General features: G+C 47.4%; 1 pseudogene; it reads right to left on the reverse strand.

The window, feature by feature from the left end:
* LOC142768349 (uncharacterized) overlaps positions 1-7,546 on the reverse strand; it is a 47,283-nt pseudogene extending 39,737 nt beyond the window's left edge.
* Positions 7,547-9,001: the final 1,455 nt, after the last annotated feature.

The raw sequence follows: 9,001 nt of genomic DNA on the forward strand, positions 1-9,001 counted from the left end.
TATTGCAGTGAGGACACTTTTTAGCCTTGAAAGATGCTCCTCAAACGTGCTTGAAAACACAAGGACATCATCCAAGTATACAAGACACGTCTGCCACTTTAGTCCAGCTAGTACAGTGTCCATCATGCGTTGAAACGTGGCGGGAGCGGAACAGAGACCAAAAGGCAGCACTCTAAATTCGTAGAGCCCGTCAGGCGTCACGAACGTGGTTTTCTCATGGTCGCCCTCGTCAACTTCAATTTGCCAGTACCCTGACTTGAGATCTAACGATGTAAAGAACTGGGCGTGCCGTAGATGGTCTAAGGCGTCATAAATCCGTGGCAGGGGGTAAACGTCGCGTTTTGTGACTTTGTTAAGCCGTCGATAGTCGACGCAGAAACGTAGTGTGTTGTCTTTTTTCTTTACTAAGACAACAGCTGATGCCCACAGACTTGTCCAGGGTTGAATGACGTCATCATTCAGCATTTCTTGAACTTGACGCTTAATCACCTCTCCTTCCTTCGGGGACACATCGTATGGATGTTGGCGAAAAGGCCGTGCCAACTCTTCGGTAATAATGCGATATTTTGTAACGTTGGTACGCTGAACTTTCAATGCTGTGAAGAAGCAGTCCGCGAATTCCCTCACAAGGTTTAGCAGCCGTTCTTTTCGTGAATCTGGCAAGTCTGGATTAACGTGATTGCGGCTTCCCAGGTCCGCACAAGCTTTTGCATGCGGTGAAGTCGTATCCAATGGGCCGATATTGGAAAAGTCGGCGATTTCACTGAGGAAAGCGACAGTAGTGCCTCTAGGGACGTGTTGAAACTCATTACTAAAGTTGGTCAGCAGAACTCGAGAGCGTTTATTCTCTAACCGAACAAGGCATCGGACTATGCAGATGTTTCGTTTGAGCAGCAGCGGAATATTTGCCTCTGAAATTCCTTCATAGTCGTTCAATTAATCAAAAACGTCGCATGCTACCAAGGTCAACACGCTACTCTTCAGCGGTAACGTGACGTCATCGTCAGCAATTCTCAAAGCATTGACGTAACTGCCGTGAGGGTTGCGCGCTAAAGCGTGTGCCGTAGAAAACGTTACGTGCGACTCTTGCAAATCAATCACGGCTTCATTATCACGCAGAAAGTCCAGTCTGAGAATTAGGTATCTCGAGCAACTCGGCAGTATTACAAAATCTCCGAGATACGTAAATCCGTGAATACTGACTCGCGCTGTGCACCGTCCCACCGGAGTGAGAAGATGGCCTCCTGCCGTACGTATCTGCGACCAAGCCCACTGGGTGGAAATTTTCTTCAGCCTGCAGGCAAGACCCATGCTCATAACGGAAGTGTCTGCTTCAGTGTCGATTAGCACCATTACTTTTTCGTCATCCACAGTTACCGAAATATTTGATGTCACCACTCTTCGTACCACGTTTGACCGCGTCTGTACATCTTTTTGCTGCCTTCGGTGTCGTCGCAGTGGAGGACCTTCCGTAGAGTCAGCGTTAGCGGCCTCACCTCCGGAGGTCGCTGAACTCAGTTTTCCCGACTTGCAGGACTGGGTGAACGGCGTCTCGGAGCGCCGCGTGAGTAGGCTGGGCTCGGGGACCTGTAGCAAGCAGGCGACGACGAGCGAGACTCTTGCGACCGATGTTCCATACTGCAACGATTTGAGATGAAACTCTCTATTTCCAGTGGTCGCTCGCCAGGTCATGAACGAGGGGCATTAGGCGAAAATCCACGGAGACCCACACGACGGTATGGGCATGTTCGGTAGACGTATCCGGCTTCCCCGCATGGAAACAAAGGGGCCTGTGGTCGGGTTTACGCCAGATGTCACTCTTTCTCGGTCTTGCTTCGGTGATCAACGATGAGCTGCGAGGATGGAAGCCCACCTCTATTTGCTGTGCGTGTCACTCATTGGGGTAAAATACGCTGGTTGAACTGGTTGCATACGCTGCAGGACGTCGCACTGCTTCCGCGTAGCTCATCTCGACGCAGTGCCTCTGTTGTGGCGCCTCGGACGTTTGGGGAGCGTGAATGGCTTGCCGTAGCTCGGCACGTACCATCTCCGCAATGGAGAGCTGCTCTACAGGTGAAGCAGTCATCTGCATCTTTTGTAGCTCTTCCTTAATGAGAGCTTTGATAAGCTCTCGCAACGCGCTGATGTCATTGCCAAGAGTGACAGAAGTGACCTCACTTGGGGGTACACCACGGTTATACTGCCTGGCACGCTGTTGAAGGGCCCTCTCTATGGCAGTGGCTTTCTCATGGAACTCCGCAAGTGTCGCAGGCGGGTTTCGAATCAGGCCGGCAAAAATTTCTTCTTTAACACCACGCATTAGGTGGCGAACTTTCTTGGATTCGGACATAGAGGGCGCCGCACGCGCCTGAAAAGCCGATCCATGTCCTCTATGTAAGTCGTCACCCTTTCGTTAGGGCCTTGAACCCTTGCCTCTATAGCACGCTCCGCTGTCTCTTGCCTGTCCTCTCGGGCAAATGCCTTGAGGAACTGCCGGCGAAACTCATCCCATGTCGTAAGCGCTGATTCTTGGTTCTCAAACCACGTTTTCGCGGAGTCCTCCAGGAAGCAGTACACATAGCGTAGCTTACGCTCTGGGGTCCAATCGTTGATGAAGGCGACCCGGTCGAAATTCTCGAGCCAGTCGTCGGCATCTTCAAAAGCAGCTCCGTGAAATGTCTTCGGCGTCTTGGGCTGGTTGATAACCAGGTGCGCTGGTGCTGGCGCGGTGACGTTAGGCGGTGGTTGTTTCATAGTCCTCTGACGTTCAGGCAGCAAACCGGGCTGTGGCTCGAGTCCTTGGAGACGACGGCTGGAACGTACGTGCACAGGGGTAAGCTCGGCTGTGCTGCTCGATGGACTTGCGTCAGGGGTGCTCGCAGAGGACCGTATCATCTACCGTACCCAGCACCTCCACCAGAAAATGTCGCAAAGACACAGGTATGCAGGTACAAAATAGGGCGTTTACTTTCGTAACCCAAGGGCCAGAAACGCGAACACCAGAGCACGCGCACACAGAACTACATCGTTCTCCTGCTGAGAGGCTGGCAACTATCAATATATCAAGCATTCGGCCTGTTCAGGTGGACAACCTTGACAAATGCTTGATATATGTGCGTGTATCTTTCAATCAATGAGTTTAGTCTCGAGTCAGCGTGGTGTCGTCTCTTCCTGTGTCCTTGTCTATATTGTTGCACTGTTTTTACTTCCCAAGTATGAACCACTGACTAGCCCAACTTTCGCTGTTGTCACCATATAATTATGAGAGACGCCGTAATGGAGGGCTCCGGAAATTTCGACCATCTGGGGTTCTTCAACGTGCACCTAAATCTGAGCACACGGGCCTACAACATTTCAGCCTTCATCGAAAATGCAGCCGCCGCAGCCTGGGCAAAAACCCGCAATTTGCGGGTCAACAGCCGAGTACCTTAGTCACTAGACCACCGCGGTGGGGCAAAATTAATGCACATAGCCTTGTAAGTGCTCTGTAAAATACTTGTTCGCAGCAGCTGTTTTTAAAAACTTGACTTTCGTCCAACCACGAATAATGATCACTGTCAGCACTGCCTTGCCATAGTGCTACCTTCCTGGTCCACATCACATAGTGCCATTGTAGTCCCTCGATGGTATATTTTATCACTTGCTGCCTGCTTGCACATGACCACACTTCAAAATTTAAAGCTTTTGACCCCTTCATTGTTGTTCATGGCCCCCGCACGGCAACCACTCAATTATTTTTTGCGCCTGTATCATGACAGTGGCACAAATCAGAAGAATAATCTCCACGCTGGTCGCCACTATCTCAGGGCCCGACGGACTCTCCACGCACATGAGAATTCATCGCATACTTTTTCCAACTTCTCCTTCCACATGTCGCTCGCTGTGCTTGCACATCCAGGGAAATACCGAGGGGCCCTGGTGGCTGCTTTATATGGCCGCTAGTGTGGGTGAGGGCAAGGATGGTTTCTGGTGATCCGTACAAGTCGCAACACAGATGCGCTCTAAAACCACATCTAGAAAGAGCATGTTAGCTTCAGTCGCGGGATCGAATCCCGGCTGCGGTGGCTGCATTTTCGATGGAGGCAGAAATGTTGTAGGCTCGTGCGCTCAGATTTGGGTGCACCTTAAAGAACCCCACTACAACACTGCGTTTAAGAACCCAGTAGAACAAAACCTTGTCTACCAGGTAGGCAGCAGCACTTTGACTTGATCTCGTTGATTGACCATACTGCATTGACTGCTGAAAGGTCCGAAGCCTGGTAAGCATGTAGCTCAGTTGTCCCCACAATACCAGCATGAAAGGTGGTCAATTGCTTGAAAGATCTAGCAGATATCTTTACATCAACACTATCTGATAAAATATTTGTTGCGATCACAACGTTCCCGTCTTTCATAAGAAGACATGAGTCAGCATTGTTGGTTCCAATAACTATATCTGAAAAAGCTATGCAGTGAAACTGTTGTCCCTGAAAACCTGAATGAGTAGGTCCAAAATCATGTAGCTTCTGCAAAGTTACTTGCTTTTGTGGGAGTGCTGTTTTGAACACGTCACTCTGACTGCGCTCACACAAGCGCTTTATGACTTGCTGAAGCTGTCAATTTGGAGATTTCAAGTCACGCTTCAATTGACCCAAAAAGTTCTCAAACGAGAATGCTGAAAATGAGTCAAGATGGCCAAACTTCTGCACATCATCAGAAAGCTGTACAAGTGCATGTACATTGTACACGTAAACACCCTCTCTATAAAGACATTCAGCATCAGTGACAAACCCTCGGAGAAGATTTTTGGCAAAGTTTAGGTGCAGGTGGCAAAGCTCAAGGCTTGCGAGGATAGACAATGGCACACTCAGCTTCATGAAATGCTGGTAATAACATTTTTCAATTCGCCCTGATAGCACCACAGGTCCAAAGTAGACTAAAAAGTTTTGAAACTCTGTGGCCTTTCATTTTTTCAGTTCGCAAAGACTTCGGGGCTTACGGGCCATTTCCCGAGGTGTGTGCTTCTGCAAATTTATTACCATCTCTGATATTTCATTCTGCACACGTACTGGAACCTTTGACCTATGAGGTACTCCACGGACCCAGTAGTGAAGCAGTTTTCTCACAACCCCTAAGCACACAAGGTGCATGTAACCCAGTAGAAATTCGCAAACCATGGCAATTTTTAACTCTTTCTGTGGTGAGTGTCCACGATGGTGCTCTTCCTGATCTTGGTTCAGAAATGATTCATCAGTTCGCAGTAGATCATTGAGCTCTGGAAGAATTAGTTTTCGGGAGCTTTCAGAATAGACTCTTTCTTCAGTGCATCTCTCGCAACTGCAATAGCCCCCCTGGCCCTTGATGCACTTAAAGAATGTTCTTGCAGGTGCATCACAGACAAACGCACGTACTTCAACTGTAAACTTTTTGTCACCTTGAGTGAAGCCTTCCTTTTCCAGCATGCTCACTTCTGGAATAAAATCACTCAAGTAGTCCTGGAGGCTCTCAGGTTTTGTGTTTCCAGCAAACAAGGCAATGACAAATGGCTTGACATCGCTGGACTCTTCAACAGAAGCCAATATTGGCCAAAACTGTTTCAAGACTGAAAGTTGGGCTAGTTGGTGATACATTATGGGCAGAAACAGCGCACAAACTCACGGGACGAAGAGAAGAGACATAAACGAGCGATGCTTGTTTGCGCTTGTTTGTGTCTCTTCTCTTCGTCCCGTGAGTTTGTGCGCTGTTTCTGCGCATAACAGAACTGTTTGCTTGAACTCTTTGCAATGGGAAGCCCATCAATATTTATGAGAAGTGCGATGGTATCACTTGTGATGCTGCCTGCTTGTGTCATTTGTTCTAGCGTTGATTTAATACCAAAGTAGTTGTATAAAGCAGATGTCCACATTTTTCTTAACGCGCAAGACTTCGGTGTCTCTATTAGAGTTCGTGAGTTACTGGGTAACTCCTGGTGATGCTTCTTCAATATTTTCAGCAGCAGCGTTAGATGAGATGCACAAGCTTTAGTTTCACAGGCCCAAGCTGCCAGCTCACTGGCCAAGCTCGGCTGTTCTTCATAAGTTGTTTCAAACTAAACTTCTGCCACATTGCTGGCCAATCTTGGCTGTTCTACAGCTGATGTGCTTGCAAAAGCATTTGTAAGGTTGACATGCTCTTGATTTGAAGCCTTCGTGACATCACTGCTTCTGTTGCCTTCATCATTTGCGAAATTCTTATCCTGTTCGGAAAAAGATGAAGTTGCAATGTCTACGAAGTGTTCGTGCACACATTCAGCAACTCTTCTTTTTCTCTGCTGATCGCCGACATGTTGTAAACGTCTCCGGTACCGTTTCATATCTGCATATGAAATAGCGAATGTTTTTAATTTAAGTTGACACACAAAGAAAGCTAATAACTATGCAGTAACAGGAGCTAAAATGGTGATAATATGGCATGCAATAGAGAAGGGAGTACTCATGATTAATTTTGGCCAGCTGGGAATCTTTTGTGTGGATTGAAATGAATAGCTTTGCTTGTACTTAGCTTCTTCGTGATGCGGCGGCCGTGGTCTCTTTAGCAGCATGACAGCTGATATACAGTCACGGAGGGTAAAGGGAGAAGTTCAGCGCAAAATGGAAGCTTGAAGACATAAAAAATTTGCGAACACGGAGTGTCGTTGGGGCGAACGTTTCGATAAGTGGATTTGTTTCTTCAGCCTGGAGTGTCGTTGGGGCGAACGTTTCGATAAGTGGATTTGTTTCTTCAGCCTGACAAAACCTTTCAAAATGTTGGCTCCTACAGCACCCCGTGTGCAATCATTTCTGCTCCTCACAACTTAAATGTTCTGCAAATACCACAAGAGTACTTCTGGTCACAATCAAGCCCGATCATTTCTCGATCGCAAAACCGGTGACACAAGAGCGCTTTTGATCGCAAACAATTGGCCAATGCATTGCGTTACAACAGCCTGATCCGAATCAAGTTTGGCGCAGACATCGCACAAATAGCGATTGGACCTGATCGCAATTAAAACGGACTGCACCGGTGTCGCACGAGCAGTCACGATCACAAAACGGGCCAATCTGGATGAGGCTTAAGCCGGATGAGGTGCTGCTACTTTGACACTTCCAATTGCGATCAGCTCCTATCGCAACGCGATCCAACTTTAAGATCGCGCTGCGCCAAACTCGATCCGCGGATTGGTTTTTGTATCATCGTGGTTTCGACGTACAGAGTTAGTCAAAAGTTCTTGGGCCACTATCCCATGTATTCCTATGGCAGCGTGGCCTGGGAACTGTTGACCCCTCCTGTTTTTTTGTGTCAGCCACTGCGGGGTACCGCGTGACGTTGGTATTACATGCATGCAGTAGTTTCACTTCATCGAGAGTAGCAGCTTTAAAGTTCAATGAACTCATTTATGCTTACCTTCACCACCTTCACAAGCGTGAACGAAAATCGCACCGGTCTCGTCGTCACGATCGTCTACGCTCGCCACGGAGGAAGGAAAGGTGCCGTTACCCTCGCCAAGGAAACAAGAGGAAACACGAGCCAAAAAGAAAGACGCTTTCATGGTTGCCAACTTGAGCCAACACACAAAAAAATTAAGTGCTGCATCCGATTAAGACTGCTAGTGCTGCAGCAAAAAAACATTTGCAAAACGAAACAGATTGTTGTTCAATATAGGAAGTTTTTGTTATCTAAAGAAAATATGTTTATTTTTTTAAAACATCAGTAAGTTTTCACTAGCGCCACTTTTTCAATTAAGCAAGAACAGAGGTAAAAACGGGGCTGCACCCGTGAAGCGGCAAAAATTGTAAAAAAAAACTAGGTTACAGTCAGCGCCTTGTTACAGTAGGTAGAGCCGTAAAGAAAGCTGCGCTACAGTTGCAATGACCCATTGGCGAAATTGGCGTCGTAAAGGTCGTAATTGTAACAAATTTTGATGTGGGGCATTGTCTCAAAACGCAGGGAGTGTGTGTGCATCATCTGCAAAGCATTAGGGTTCGTTTTGTGGCATGTATATACACCGGACGCTGACATTCGACGCACAGTTTTGCCTTCGCAGATCTTGAGACTCTCAGCGCTCGCCTACTGTGCTTTTTATTTGATCGCGGAAGGTGGTTGGTGCGCTGATCAATGCCGACCTGTCCCACCTTACGGCACGTTGCCTGGCTGGAATGTGCTAGTTGTGTTCAGCGTGTTACCAAATCAGGTTCAGTTCGTGGTGCGGCTCAGCAAGGGTAGCTAGCCCAGCTGCATACTGAATGCAAGGCGCGCTGTTTTCAAGCCTTGCATTCATGATTCACCGAAGCGGTGAAGACGAGAATATGCCCGTTGACCATATTTTGTTGGTTTCGATGTCATGTCTGTGCACGGATTGATTTTCGGCAGGACATTTCCTGACTAGGGTTCAGCTATTTTGACCGAGTGGCCGACTGCATGCAGTTGCCTACGAGGTGTGTTACTCGCACACTTGCGTTACGCCTCATATATGTAGCTTCCTTGTTGCTGTTCTGGCTAAGAAGTTACGTTAGCGTAATGCTTTTCATGGGACGTCTCAATTTTGGCCAAATTCATTCGGGCTGTGCTCCAGATGGAATGTAGACACTAACCTCATCGTATTAACGCAGTGCCTACAATCCTGCCCGAGTTGCTATATCTCCATTAATTTAACACAATTTCAAGGTGCGCATGACAGAAATGGTGTGAAATCTGGTATTGGCTCTTGTTGGAGTATTGTTGCACAACAACAGACTACACACAGAGAACGTACAACATGACTGCTCCTGTTGAATGTTCTTACTGCTCTGTTTTCTTTTATGCATTGAAATTTAAACAGCCAGACTACTTTCACTGTGATGTCCTTATGTTTGGCTCTGTATAGTTTTACTAATATTATTATCGGGGCACTTACATGCCAAAACCACAACAGGAATATGAGCGCACTGTAGCAGAGAGCTTTAGGAATTTCAACTATCTGGTGTTCTTAAATGACATTTCACCGTACAATTGTAAAAAAGCTTAA

The sequence above is a fragment of the Rhipicephalus microplus genome, chromosome 8, assembly GCF_043290135.1.
Source record: "Rhipicephalus microplus isolate Deutch F79 chromosome 8, USDA_Rmic, whole genome shotgun sequence".
Classification (NCBI taxonomy): Eukaryota; Metazoa; Arthropoda; class Arachnida; order Ixodida; family Ixodidae; genus Rhipicephalus; species Rhipicephalus microplus.